This window comes from Nicotiana tabacum, chromosome 5 (genome assembly GCF_000715075.1).
Source record: "Nicotiana tabacum cultivar K326 chromosome 5, ASM71507v2, whole genome shotgun sequence".
NCBI lineage: Eukaryota > Viridiplantae > Streptophyta > Magnoliopsida > Solanales > Solanaceae > Nicotiana > Nicotiana tabacum.
This window is the reverse complement of record NC_134084.1, coordinates 18,655,136-18,670,199: the sequence shown is the minus strand read 5'-3', so window position 1 is coordinate 18,670,199 and position 15,064 is coordinate 18,655,136. Positions and strand designations below refer to the sequence as shown.

The window sequence follows — 15,064 nt, the reverse complement described above, 5'->3', positions numbered from 1 at the left end:
GCAATACCTCTTGAGATGAGCAATAGGATCGTCGTGCCCATCATACTTCTCAAATTTTGGGGTTTTGAATTCCAATGGTAGATGTACATGAGGGAACATACATAAGTCGATATAGGACACACTTTTCTGTCCACTCAAGCCTTGTATGCTTTTGAGACTCTGTTCCATACTCCTCATCTTTCTTGCAATCTCTTCTTGCTATGGAGTTTTGGTGGTCTTTTCTTGCCCTGCGGTAAACTCATACCGGGGTGGTTGAGAGTAAGTGTAGGTGGGAAACTGTGCAGGTTCCAGTGGGAAAGATGATGTTTGGAAGGCGAAGGATGATGGGTCAAAGTTGGGTCTGGGCAGTGTAGGATGTGTAGTAGCTGAGCATGGCGGAGCAGTGAAGATACTTGAAGTCGCTCCTGAAGCTAACACCTGGGGGCAAACCTCAGAAGGTGTTCCAACAAAGTGGGCCGAGATAGTAGGATATCCGAGTGGGGTATTAGGGTGACTGATCGGGATATTGGAGGCTCCACACACCCTAGGAAAAAGCTCGGGAAATCCAGGGATTGCACTTGGTGGCTCTCTTCCGTTTGACCATGCGTCCCACATTTCCATCATGCGGAGACGCAATAACCTGTTTTCCTCGGCAGCTGCCGATTCTGAAGTCGGGATGCCCGAGATCGGACTCTCATCTGCGATAGGAGCTGTTGGCAGAGTGATTTCTGAAGACATTTCAACGCTACCTTTCGACCTCGTGAAGTATGGATGCGAAGCCAGACTACCACAAAACCAACCACCTTACTATAGAACCTGTTCTTGATAGTAGACAACCAACTGGTTAGTTTGAAACAAATAACACATAGGTAATCGCACGTTGGGGCGTGATGCACCTATACAGTTAAACGTGTTTCTACATGTTTCGCAACGGTTGCATTTTTCATCCCAGTTTTGCTTATTTTCCCCAATTTTCTCTTCTTGCCTTATATGTTATTCCTTATTTTCCTCTCTTCTCTTTCCTTTCTCTCCTTTTTCTGTTTTTGGTTTTTTTTTGACTCTTTTTTTTTGGCTTTTCTTACGATTCTTTCCCTCTTTGTTTTAAAAAAGATCATGACCGGATCTGATGAGGATTGCCTACATATCATGACGCCGCGCGAATCAGATCATAACGTAGTTCAAGAAGTAAATGCGAAAAATAAAAGGACAATTTTTGGTTTTTGTTTTTTCAAATTTTCATTAATACAACTTTACTGAATTACAAAAGACTCAGAACATACCTTTTCTAGGACTTTAAGACTCAGGACATGCCTTTTCTAGGAATTGAAAACAGACTCGAAATATGAAAAATACAAACTCGGAAAAAGGAAGAAAATACAATCAAGAAAACATCAGTGCCTCCAACCCTACCCTAGGAACACCAACCGGTCTTGCAGCGGGCCTACTTGCCATGTCATCTTGGAGCCGATAGAGTTCTTCCATTATCTGACGGATGAAGATCATTACAGTGGCGAAAAACATGGATATTGCCATGCCCTCACACGCACTGCATTTCATGGTGATGTAGTCAGCAATCCTTCGAACCCTCTCTCTTATGATGCCCTTCTCTTGCAACAAACGGACAATCTGACAGGATCTAGCCTCTAAGACTTGGGTGGCAGCGTGATTTTGCTCTTGCAAGTGCTGTAAGTCCTCTTCCAACCATGCCATTAAGGTGTAACAATGTTCTCTCTCGGCCTTAAAATTTTTGGCTTGTTTAGCCATTTCACCTTCGAGGTTGCCAATCGCCTTTTCCCAACCTGTGACCCCTCTTTCATATCTTTCTTTCATCTGTTGAACGAAAGCTGCACACCCTTCGGCATTTTTAGACAACCTCGTTCGTGCTTTTGCGAGTTTAGACTCAGCTTTCTGCAGGTCATCTTCATAGTCACGCACCTTTTGAGTAAGTTTATAAATGAGCCTTTCATCTTTCCTGCTTCGGCCCGGATTCTCAGCTGCTATTTTCAGCTGTCGAACCTGGGCCCTGAGAGCTTCATTTTCTCGAACCAATCTTCTTCTCTCACCCTTGGCCTCTTGTGCCTATAAATCATTGTTGAAGGTGACATTTCTCAACTCTTCTCGCAGATCATGGATGGTGGCCTGATATTCCTTTTCCTTTTCCCCCCAAGCTAACCTTTCCTGAATTTTGTCATCAAAAGCTTGAACATGGGGCCTTTTGGCGGGCCTCATAGGTTCGGGCTCGGGCTCCTGCTCATTGTACACATAAAAACTCCTTTCAAACCAAGTAGCATAATTGGGATCAGCTTCGCCCTTAGCTGGGTATGGCACTTGGGTGTTACTTTTTAGATACCGACAACAATTCCAGTCTCTTAGAACTAAAGCCTCGGGTATCGTTACTTCTGGGTGTAGTTCAATAACTTGAGTGCTTAGGTCTGCCTCTTCGGGTATCACCTGATATCTTCCCAGTTGTCTCAGAACTCTTTGTGGTGCATATGGTTGTATGCTTCTCGCCCCCATTATCATCAAGTAGCCCTTTGAAGAGGTCATGTAGATGATTTCTGTTACTGGGAGCCATCCTATGGTCTATTCAATTTGATCTGCTCTCAATTTCCTCAAATAGGAAACCCATGCTTCAAACCCTTCCGGTGGTTTGTAATCTTTCACCCTTTCCTCATACTTTTTGATGAAATTGTTTCCGTCTGAAGCATATATCATGAACTTAGGATGGCACCGAAGGTGCTCGATCATCCACATCTGAAGAAGAATATCGCAGCCTTCGAAAAATTGACCTTCAGATTTGCACAATGTTAATGCCCGGTAAATGTCCGCCAGCACTAATGGGACAAGTGTGTGATCTTTTTTGTCGGCGAGGACCTGTGCGATTCTGGCCATACGAAGGTCTATTGTACCCTCAGAATTCGGAAATACCATGATTCCCAGAAATGCCACAATGAAAGCAAACCGTCGATGAATTTGCCATATGCTCTTGTCATGTTTGTTATTCAACCCCTTCTCATGTGTTTCAAACCCGGCCGAGTGTCCAAACCTGAAATACAGGAAGTAGAACGAACAACTCCCTTTGCTTACACGGTCCTTGCTCATTTGTTTGCTAATTTTCAAAAGATCGAAGAATTTGTGTACTGAGGGAGCCCTGGGGAATATTAGTTGCTGCTTTCTTAACTCATGGCCGAAATCGATGTATCCGGCTATTTCTTCCAGAATGGATGTGAGTTCGAAATCCGAGAAACGGAACACATTGTGAACGGGATCCCAAAAGGTCACCAAAGCCTTAATTAAATCCTCCTGTGGTTTGACGTGCATGATGTCTACCAGGGAACCCAAATGCTCTTTTACCCAAAGTTGGTCATCTTCATCTAAATCACCCCACCACTTACGTAGCTGCATCCGAGCCCTTTCTATGATAGTTGCGATGATTCCTGGACGGTATTTATTTGTACCTGTGGAAGGTTAAGGTTAAGGTTGACTCTTATGGACTCTTTTTGCAAAACAAGTTTTAAAAAAAATAACGGACAAGACCCCTTTTATTGCTATGTTAGCAAAATGGTCATTTTTGCAAACGTGGAACCCTTCACAATTCCAAATGAATTTTGAGGCCGGGGTAGGTATTTTATTGGAAAAGACACATTTTGCATGTTCCTCTCGAAAATAGCCTTTCGACAATTGGAATGCAATCTAAATCTATTCCGGGGAGAAATGACTTAAGTACAACCGAAGCTGGGTCGGCATATTGTTTTGACCAAAGCCCTGAAATACCTTTTTATTTTATTATTTGGTAAAAATGAGGCCGAACCTTATATGGGTTGCCTATGTATCCCACATCCGGTGAGAATCAGACCTGCATAGTTCGGGCAATTTTGATATAAAAACATGATATTTAACTTACTCTTTTTTGAAATATGTTTTCCTTTTTCTCTTTTTTTTTCAAAAATTCGGCAGAGTTTAGGAATATTTTAAAATACCAGGATTTTTAGAAACCGGGTAAATTCTCTATCCTACCTCACTCTTGGTTTTTCTCTTTATTAACCGGTCAACATACAAGCCGAAATAAATAAATATTCACATAGCACGTAGGATGCATCAGGATGGTCTTTATTTTGGGTACACCTGTCCTAGACGGACCCAACCCCTGTGTTGAGTCCCCAAGGTCAAATGCACGTGATGCAAATAAACGTTCCTACTAGGGATCCGGCATGAGGTTGCGTTATTCTAAGTTAAAAACCTGGGGTTTGTGGTCTAGACTTGGGTAACCCGAGCGGACAACTGGGGCCGAAGAGGGGGCAACGTACCGGGAGCACTAAAGTCTACCCGGCCTTGTTGCTGGCCCAGCCTCGATCTATTTGGTATAATTTCTACAGAAAAAGCGGGACACGCGAACGTGTGCACGATTTTCAGAAGACTCAGATGGGTAGCGCAAGAAGATATTTAAATACATTTCAAGTAATATCAAAGCGACAAATGACAATTAGCACATTGAGTCCATAAAATACAGTAATATCAGTAATAAAGCCAAATAAAAATCGCATTAACAAGCTCGAATTCTTGAACCCTGAACCACGTGGTCGTGGGTTCGATCCCCAGTAGAGTCGCCAAAGTTGTCACACCTCTTTTTTACACACTCGAGGGTATACAAGGGTATAAGGGAGTTTTCCAATTTAAGTGACATTATTCGATATGAGATTATTCATCAATTCAGAGTCACCACTTGGGATAGTTTATTTGGTGTCCCAAGTCACCCGTTTATTATAAATCCCAAATCGAGGAAATTTCGACTTTTCTTTTGAAGTCTGCGAACCAGAAATTCTGAATAAGGAATTCTGTTAACCTGAGGGAAGGTGTTAGGCACCCCCGGATTCCGTGGTTCTAGCACGGTCGCTTAGCAATTCATACTTGGCTTAATTGTTTAACTACTCATTTTTAAGACCTATTGTGCAATTATCTTTTACCGCTTTTTTAAATCACTTGATTACTCGTAGTTAAAGAATTGAGTTACGCGTACATATACTCTTTTCCTTTGGCGCGTCAAAAATCATGTCACGTGAACGTATCCACGATTAATAACGCTTTGTTTATTTTATTAAGAAAAGTTTGGTTGAAGTTGCGCGAACGCATCCCTCGAGTCATTTTTTTTAGAATTAAATTTGCAATTATGTTACGCGAACGTATACATAATCACAATACTAGTCTAAATCGAGCCTAAAGTAAACTATGGATATTTGATTAAGGCGTAATTTTGAAGTGCGCCTAAAGGTGTGATTATATCACTAAACTAGTCTACATCATGTATCTAGGTGTAAAGGTACAATACTACATGAGAAACTTATTTGAAATAGTTATGGCAACTTTATTTATTAAATGCCAAATAGACCCAGATTTTGAAGTTTGGGGCCTAAGCGGCTGACAAAGGTTGAGTCCAAGTGAACTCTAACCCAAAACATATATTGTCTATTATCCATACAACTAAATTAATTCTAAAAGAACCTAGACCTGACTTAATTCAGATGAATCTGGCCCAAATAAAATTTTAAGCAAATAATCAATTTAATTGTAATGCATTCAAAAAGATTTAAGCTTACTAATGAGTACAAGTAATTTTGGCCCAGAATCCATTTGTGAACAAATAAATAAACTTAATAATGAGTCTAAGTGAACTCTAGTCCAAGACATAATTGAAGGAAATTTGAAATTAATAATCCTAATAACAAAATGCAGAATTTTAACTATATTTTTGTTTATCTTTTGAAACAGAAAAGTAAAAAAAGGGTTTTTGAATAAATAAAATATGTTAAATTTTAGACAATCTTCCTGCTAATTTGCCTAAGTCTTTATTTTTCAAAATGCTGATTTAGAAGCTTATTTGTATTTCAAAAATCTTGAAGTGTAAATACTATTGATCAACTCATTTTGTTTTAGTAACAAAAAATCAGAACACAAATTCATCAACCCAATTGACCTTGGGCCTGAAAATGTATTATGGTTATCACTTAGTTATTTCGTAAAAAAATCTAATTTTTATGACTTTAAGCTAATAAAATTCCAGCATTATTTAACTATTAAAAACAGTGTGGTAAATTGCTAAACTATTAAGCTGGTTTAACACATAAGGAAACGCAGTAAAATTATTACATTTTTTGCTAACTGAATAACCAAACTGCCTATTGCTATTCTAACAGAATTTCTGGAAAATGACTTATGTGATACTACTACATATGAACACATAAATTTTATAAATGTATGAATCTTTAAGAAGATTCTGTAATTTTTAGAACAATTTTAAACTTATACATTTGCCTAAAACATTGTAAACAAATTTACAACATAACAAACAAACAAGCTTCAAACAAACATGGTTCATGAAATATTCAAGCTAGCTACAAATTTATCAAGAAATTCGCCTCATGATTCAATAAAAGAAAGAAACTTTACACTTTTGTTAAGAAGAGTAGCTTGACAGCAGCAAGAAAATAAACAGAAAGAAAATAGATCTCTGAAAAGTTGAGTGAGAAACAGCAGCAAACCCAAACAGAAAACCAAAATTAGCTTCCAATAACCTAGAAATCCAGAAGATAGTGAGAAAAACCAGTAGGAGTTCTTTGCTAATAGTGAACGAAAGAGACTCCAAAGTAGTGCAAAATTAATGTATTTTTTTGTAGGTCTATATGTATATCTAGCTCCCTCTGTATAATGGAAAGAAGGAGTGTATTTATAAAATGAGGAGGTAAAAAAGGATTAGAATTGAGGTACAAAGAATCTGTCAGAATTCCCTATTAATTAGGAAAAATGACATCTTCTTTATAGAAATGGACAACTGTCCAATTTCTAGTACTTTCCTTATCTCAGAAAAATAGACAAGTGTCCCATTTTTGGATATTTTTTGGATCTTATCCTTTTCCTTACTCAGCATTGGGACAGTTGTCCCTGTTCTAGAAAGTTCTAGCACTTTCTGAATGATTTTTAAAATTTAGGTTTCCAAAATTGACCCTCAAGGGTCTTGGAATTACCTCAAAACCGGATTGCTTTCGGGCCTGAGTCAAATGACTCTTGGCCTAAAGAGCTTGGGCTCTTAAACTTTAACAAAGCTATAGGCCTGTCCATTTAGCCGGGCCCAATTTTAACATGAAAATAAATAAATAATAACAAATTATGGGCCTGTCAATTTAGCCAGGCCCAAAAAATTAACAAATATAACAAAAATAAAACATTAATGAAGAGAATGAAACACTATTTCTTTTTAGTATTTTACCCTTTTTTTGATTAATCTATCTAATTAATAAATGAAATAACAACTACATAACAATATAAAACTAACATAACATGATTATACTAACTTTACATATATTTTAACTAAATTCGGTTTTAACTAATTAATTACTTATTACGGAAATAACTAAACATGATAATTAAACAAATAAATACAAAATGCGTTAAAAATAAATAACAGAAATAAATAAATTAAAAAAACAGAATGCGTAAATAAATAAATAAAAAGCAGAATAAAATGCACAAAAAACACAGAAAATAAATGCAGAAATTAACGGAAATAAATAACAAATGTATAAATAAAATTACAAAATTAAAAGGGTCTAATCGTGAAAAAACCCTCAAGCCAAGACTCCCGTCTTGGATCTAAGATCCTTGATGGAAGATCTTGACCGGAGGATTTTTTTAACGACTAGAAAAATGAAAAAAGAAGTAGATCTAGGGTTTTGGCCTTTTTAGATCCAAGATCTACGGATTTTGGTTGGGTTTTTGGGGATTTGGTTGGTAGGACGAGGTTTAGGAGGATGAGAGGGGTGTATGGTGTGAATTTTGAGGGGTTTTGGAGTTCCGCCGCCGCCTTGGGCGATTTCCGGCGACGGAGTAGTGGTGGTGGGAGGGTTTCGGCCCTTTTTATTTTTATTTTAGAAGGGTTGGTTTTTTATGAATTTAGGTTGTGGGGCGAGGTAGAGGAGGAGATGAGGAGAAGAATGAAGTTATTTTGGGGGGGGGTTTGGAGGTTGGCCGCCGCCGATGGAGATTTCTGGCGGGCGACGCCGCCGGTGGAGGAGGGTGGGGGCGGAAAATGGAAGGAGAGAGAAGAGAGAGAGTTGGAGAGCTCTAGTTTTGGGGAGTTGAGAGAGAAGTGGAAGAGTGGGGAGTTTTGAAATGAGGGGGGTGTAGATTTTAGGACACTTTTATATTAAAAAAGGGGTGAGTTCCGGACCGTTGGATCTTGTTGGAGATCAATGGCCTAGATTAAAAGGGGAAAAGATGGATTGGGATCAGATTTTTAAGTTTTGGGCTTGGGGTGTCTTGGGTTAAATTAGGATTGGGTTAGTTTAGGAAGAAATGGCCAAATTCGGCCAAAAACCCATTTTTTTTTAATTTTTTAAAGACTAATTAATTAAAATAAATCCTAAACTAAATCCTAAATTATCTTTATTTGTAAAATTTTACTAATTATTTATTTATTATTATAAAAATTACTTGATCCTAAATTAAAAGAGAGAAAATCAATAATCTAAAAATTAAAAAGGTAAACAATGTAAAATGAGCCATTTTTTGATTTACAACTTTAATAAAACAAATAATTATCTAATTAATCCAAATGCTATAAAAACAAAAATCTAAACGCAAGGCATGGTATTTTTGATATTCATGATTTTTTAATAAAAATTAAACGTGTACAAAAATGCGAACAAATAATAAAAATCCTATAAAATGGCAAATAATTGGAAAAATATATTTTCTTGGATTTTATAGGAGTATTTCATACAAGGCAAAAATCACGTGCTCATAATGTGATGTCATATTCACTTAATTCTATAGCCCATTTGGCTAACCTACCTGACAACTCATGCTTGTGTAATATATTGCGTAATGGATAAGCAGTTACTACAGCAATAGGATGACATTGAAAATAAGGCCTTAATTTTTTAGATGCAATGATTAATGCAAGTGCAAGCTTTTCTAATTGAGGATACCGCGACTCCGCATCTAGTAAAGATTTGCTGACATAATAGATCGGGGATTGTTTACCTTGGTCTTCACGGACTAAAACATCACTTACCGCTACTTCTGAGACAACAAGGTAGATGAGCAGTCTTTCCCCAGTCTTTGGTTTTGCGACCAATGGCGGATTTTACAAGTATGTCTTTAAATTTTTGAGTGCCTGCTGACATTCCTCAGTCCACTTGAATTGATTTTGCTTTTTAAGAGCTGAAAAGAACTTAAAGCACTTTTCTGATGATTTAGAAATGAATCTCCCCAAGGCTGCAATTCTTCCTGTCAACCTCTACACTTCTTTTTTACTTGTAAGCATGTCAGGAATTTCTTCAATGGCCTTAATCTATGCGGGATTCACTTCAATTCCACGGTTAGAAACAAGAAAACCCAAAAACTTAGCTGATGCAACACCGAATGTAGATTTCTCCGGATTTAATTTCATATTGAATTTTCGCGGATCTGAGACGTATCAGACAAGTGTGATATATGATCCCCTAAATGTTGAGTTTTAACGAGCATATCGTCTATATAGACCTCTATAGTTTTTCCCAAATGTTCTTGAAACATCTTAGTCACTAGTCTTTGATATGTTGCACCAGCAATTTTAAGACCAAAGGGCATTACTTTATAACAGTAAGTCCCCCTGTCTGTTATAAATGAAGTTTTTTCTTCATCTGTAGGATCCATTTTGATCTGGTTGTATCCTGAATACGCATCTAAAAAGCTTAACAACTCATGCCCTGCAGTAGCATCAATTAGTTGATCTATATGTGGTAATGGAAAAGAATTTTTAGGACAAGCTTTGTTAAGGTCTATGTAATCTACACAAACACGTCACTTACTATTCTTCTTCGGTACCACAACAGTATTAGCTAACCAATTAGGATACTTTACCTCACGGATAGACCCAATCTTTAGTAATTTTTGAACCTCATCTTGAATCACCTGATTTTTGAAAGTTCCTTGCTTTCTCTTCTTTTGTTTGATAGGGGGATACGATGGGTCTTCATTTAATTTGTGAGTCGTTACCTCCGGTGGTATTCCTGCCATATCAGAGTGGGACCAAGCAAAACAATCCACGTTAGTTTTTAAAAATTCAATCAACTTACCTTTCATGTCTTGGCTTAGATTGGCCCCTACGTAGACTTTCCTTTCAGGCCATTGTGCAAATAATATTACAGCTTCTAGTTCTTCAATCGTTGTTTTGATCTTTTCATTTTTCTCTGGTTCTTGAATGACATCTGGCCTTGAGTCCACGTCTGTTCGTCCTTGTTCAGTTGAGGTTTGTGTTGTGGTACCCTCAACTGGATTCTGTAATTGCTATTTTTCTTCGTTTCCCGTACTTGAATCTGCTACAGAGTTGATTCTCCTGGATGTATGTTGATCCCCACGGATTTGACATATTCCCCATGGTGATTGAAATTTAATAACTTGGTGCAAGCTTGACGGATTGACATCCATCTCGTGGATCCATGGTCTCCCAAGGATCATATTGTAAGTCATATCCATATCTACCACCTGAAACTTTGTATCTTTGACAACTTCTTCTGTGAATGTAGTAAGTATTACCTCCCATTTCGTCACTACGCTGGAATTGTCAAATCCAGATAGAGCATGCTCCTTTGGTATTAATTTATCTTCAGCTTGCATCTCGCGTAGTACTCTTAGCAGAATAATGTTCACGGAACTACCTGGATCAATCAAAACTCGTTTCACATTAGTATCATGTACAAGTAGAGATATTACCAGTGCATCGTTATGTGGGGATAATATGTCATCCGCATCAGCATCATCAAACATAATACTTTCTTCCTCTAAGACATGTCGCACCCGCTTCCCGTGGGTAATTGTGACTTTGAAAACTTTATTGGTTGTTGTGTACGTCACACCATTGATGTCTTCACCTCCACTTATGACATTAACGGTCATTTTGGATGAAGGTGGTTTTGGAGGCTCCTGCCTATTCTTCATGTATGATTGCTTACATAGATGATCAATTTCACCTTGTAGCAACCTACAGTCTGTCATTTTATGCCCGTGATCGTTGTGAAATTCGCACCAGTGATCAGGGTTGCGCCTGTTTGGATTCGATCTCATTTCTTTTGGCCACTGTACCTTATCATTCATGCTTCTTAAAACAACTACGAGCTCGGAAGTGCTTACATTAAAATTATAACCGCCAAATCTTGCTTTCAAGTTTCTATCATTATCACGTGAGTCTCGCGCGTTTCGATCATTTCCAAATCTTGATGACGAGCCCGACTCTCTATTCCTTGACCTATGATCGTACCTTGGATTGTCCTGTTTTTACCGTGAATCTTTTTCTACTGGACCTATATATGGTTCGTACCTGTTTTTACCGGGCCTTTTTTCGGTTTCCGCCCGTAACAAACTCACCTTTTCTTCTTTTGAGATCGTGAGATAATATCCTCTTCTATCCTTAGCTTCGTGCTATACCTGTTGTAAACGTCATTCCACGTTGTTGTTGGGAATTCACGAAGACTTTCCTTAAGTCGCCTCGTGGCTTCAGAGCTTTTTTCATTCAAATTACTAGTGAAGGCTATATCTGCCCAATTGTTAGGTACGCACAGTAACGTCATTCTTTCACGCTGGAACCTATCCACGAACTCCCTAAGCAATTCTGAGTCCCCTTGCTTGATTTTGAAAATATCTTCCATTCTTTTTTCGACTTTTTGAGCTCCCAAGTGTGCTTTAATAAATGAATCTGCAAGCTCAGCAAAAGAATTTATGGAATTTTCAGGTAAAAGAGAATACCATATTAACGCTCCCTTAGTGAGTGTTTCAACAAATTTTTTGACTAGTATTGATTCAATTTCTTGTTTGGTCAAGTCGTTGCCTTTTACGCCTGTTGTGAATGCAGTCACGTGGTCTCGTGGATCAGTTGTTCCATCGTATTTTGGAATATCAGGCATTTTGAATTTCATTGGAATTAGGAGGTGAGTATCACTTGGCTTCCAGGGTTGTTGTGAATATTTATCCATATCTATCCCTTTGATTACGGGCGGTACTCCAGGTATTTGCTCTATGCGGTCACTTTGCTCCTTGAGCTGTTTCTGCAATGTTAGTACTAAATTTTGTAAATCAGAATTGACTAAGTTACCTAGTTCTCCATCTCGTGACTCGGTGGGGATTCCACACTGCCTGAATTGGCAAGCCCAGAATGAGGGTTCTCCAAAGTGTTGTCATTTGGAGTGGGTGTTGTGGGTGCGACAGGTAACTGGCTAACAAAGGCCTCAAGAGCTTTATTGACCTGTTGAGCAATTAGTTTTTGCAAGGTTTCATTGACAACTTTATCATTTTCAAATTGTGCGTTTCCATTTGCATGAGATCCATCAGGAGTGCCTTCTCGAGACCACCGAGGGGAGCTTTGTGGAGAAGGGACCGGGATGTGATTATCCTGTGGATTTCCCTGGAGTTGTTGGTTTTCTTGGTTTCCTTGGGTGTTGTCATTAATGTTTGACATGGTTGATGCAACAAAAAAGGTTAGGCTAAGAAAGAATAGATTACCAGATTCCCGGTAACGAAACCAATTTGTTTAACCAAAAAGTGGAATTTCGGCCAAAACTTTAATTTAGAGAAACTCGGGTTACTGATAATCAAAAAATAAGTAAAAGGAAATGATTTTTGCTAACAATCAGATAAGCAGAAGAAAACAAAGTAAACCAGTGTATTCAGATGATCTATTATGTCCTTACAAATGATTCATCCTCTCCTTTTTATAGCTATCTCAAAGATATACGTTTTGTCTTTGTCATAATAAGGCCACTATAGACAATTAAAGGCATTAAATGCTACATTACATAATCATTGTAATTTAATCAGATTCTCTAATGTTTTTAGTATTTAATGCTTATTAATTATTGTATCTGTACTCTCTTGTGCTGTCAGATTCATTCTTCTTGATTTTTGGGTATAAATAGGTACGAGCGCTGAGTCTTTTGAATAACTGCTCGTGCCTCTACTTATACCTCTGCTCGTATTTATTGCAACTCGTGCCTCTTTTGCTAATCATCACTCTTTGACCAGCCTCCGTGTCATGACACATCATCTTCCAATCACTTCACTATGTAAACTCAATTTTCCCAATACAGTTTCTTATGTGTAGAAAGACAAATTTTTCCTCGTCCTGGCTTTATCCCTGTCTTAGTCTCAGCCATCTAGGTATGAAAATAAATTAAGTACAAATAACTTCACTAAACTAGAAGAATAATTACATAATAAATTTATTTAATCAGTAAAATAAAATAAATGAGGTAACAATGATGTATAGACTCACGTCCACTAAACTGACTTTTGCAAGTTCTAAATGCGTAGTCTTAGATATTATCTACAATCAAGTAACGAAATAATAAGGAATAGAATATAAAATATAACAGAATGTAAAGTAAAGCACGATATTCACAGACCAATTTCCAATGTCTACATAAGTGAAATACATCAAGAAGGTCATATTGATTAGGATCTCTTTAGCTAATGTTGCATCAAAGCCTAAAGCATTTGAAGTATCTTCAAATAGAAATCCTATTGTCATAACTATAACTCACTATAATTCTTCCCTCTATCTAGAATTCATCTGAAATGACTTTGTGATGAAAAAAAAATTCCATTGAATCAAGTTTGCGAAATGCTTACTAAGAATCATATTTTCATAACTTCTATTCTTTAGATGATGAGAAAAGGATTCCAAATAATCAAGTTAGCAAACTGCTTACAAAGTTCTCTAAAAGAATATTTCTATTTGCAAATGCCCATTTTTCTCTTGCAGTAGCAACTAGTAATTTGTTGAGAGCCATAGTAACCATTTATTTTAGATTGTTAAACAGTTAATCTAATTTTTTCATTCTTAAATAACAAAGTTCTAATTTTCATGTTTAAAGATAAACACCCAAAGCTAGATATTTCTTGTTCTCTTGATTCTAATTCGCTTCACTTTCATCAGAAAAACATTTCTTAGTTAAAGCTGCTAAACTCAATCAAATGTGAGAAATAAGCAGGCCATGAACAACAACTACAACTCAATCTAAATTAAAATAAGATTAGATCTCTACAATTCAAAAAAATAACTTTTCAATCATCTAATGGAGACTCTGGAGAAGAGGAAAAAATAGAAATAATACTAACTAGACAACTAGCGCAAAAGAGGATCTAATAAATTACTAGAGTAGCAAACAAACGTTGATGGAGGCTGAAGTTCCTAATGAGAATACATGCATTCAGTCATTAGCCATATGTGGAAAAGAAAGAAAATAGGCATAGAGAGAGCTAGATATTAATAAATTGGGAAAAAGTATAAAAAAAGGCCTTTCTTCCGAACATTCAAGCACCATAGCACAAAGAAACAATAAGTTGCAATTCTATACGTATCCTCAAACCAGAATATTAGTTGAATAAACTCTGTAAAATCGAAGAGCATAAACATCTAAAAAATTTACAAAGCCAAACTAGAACTTAAATTCTCTCACCAAATAAGAAATCAAAACGCGAAAAAGAAATCATATGAAACTTACCGATTTACCAGATCCAATTTACAAAACTGGATGAATCCTAAAAGTGGAGGGGGGGAAGAGGTGTTAAAGGCGGAAGTTTCTAGATAAAGGGGTTAAAGGCGTTAAGGGTTTGGGAAAAGGAGGGAAAGGGGAAAATGTGGGCGGAAATAAAGGCGCTCTTTTTTTATTTTAGGGTAGCAGAGGCTTATTTGTGTCACTTAAAGGAACCTCCCCAAATTGATACAATTTGTGGAGATAGTGAAAACCTCCTCAATAAAACCTCCGCAAGTTGTCCGTTTTCTTATAGTGATACAGCCAATGTATACATATAACAGACGCTCAAATCGTTGAACTCTGAGATGTCGGACTGAAAGGTCCAAATGCTGCCGGAGGGAACAGCCCACCCGAAGTTGAACTGTCGAATAAAAGAAAGCAAATTAGCACAGAGAAACAATATTTTTGCAATTTACCATGCATAAAACATGCTGAAGTTAATCAAATATAGAACAAAAACTTAGTTACAAAGACAAAAACTTCACCTCTAGAGCTGAAGTTCCCCAGTTACAAAACAAAAA

General features: G+C 37.3%; 1 long non-coding RNA gene across 1 annotated transcript; it reads right to left on the bottom strand.

Moving 5' to 3' along the window:
* Positions 1-12,642: 12,642 nt before the first annotated feature.
* On the bottom strand, positions 12,643-14,884 carry LOC107830026 (uncharacterized). The gene is made up of 2 exons (XR_001658065.2): positions 14,511-14,884; positions 12,643-13,160 (listed from the first exon to the last, which is right to left on the bottom strand). It is a non-coding gene; the product is annotated as an uncharacterized LOC107830026 (long non-coding RNA).
* Positions 14,885-15,064: the final 180 nt, after the last annotated feature.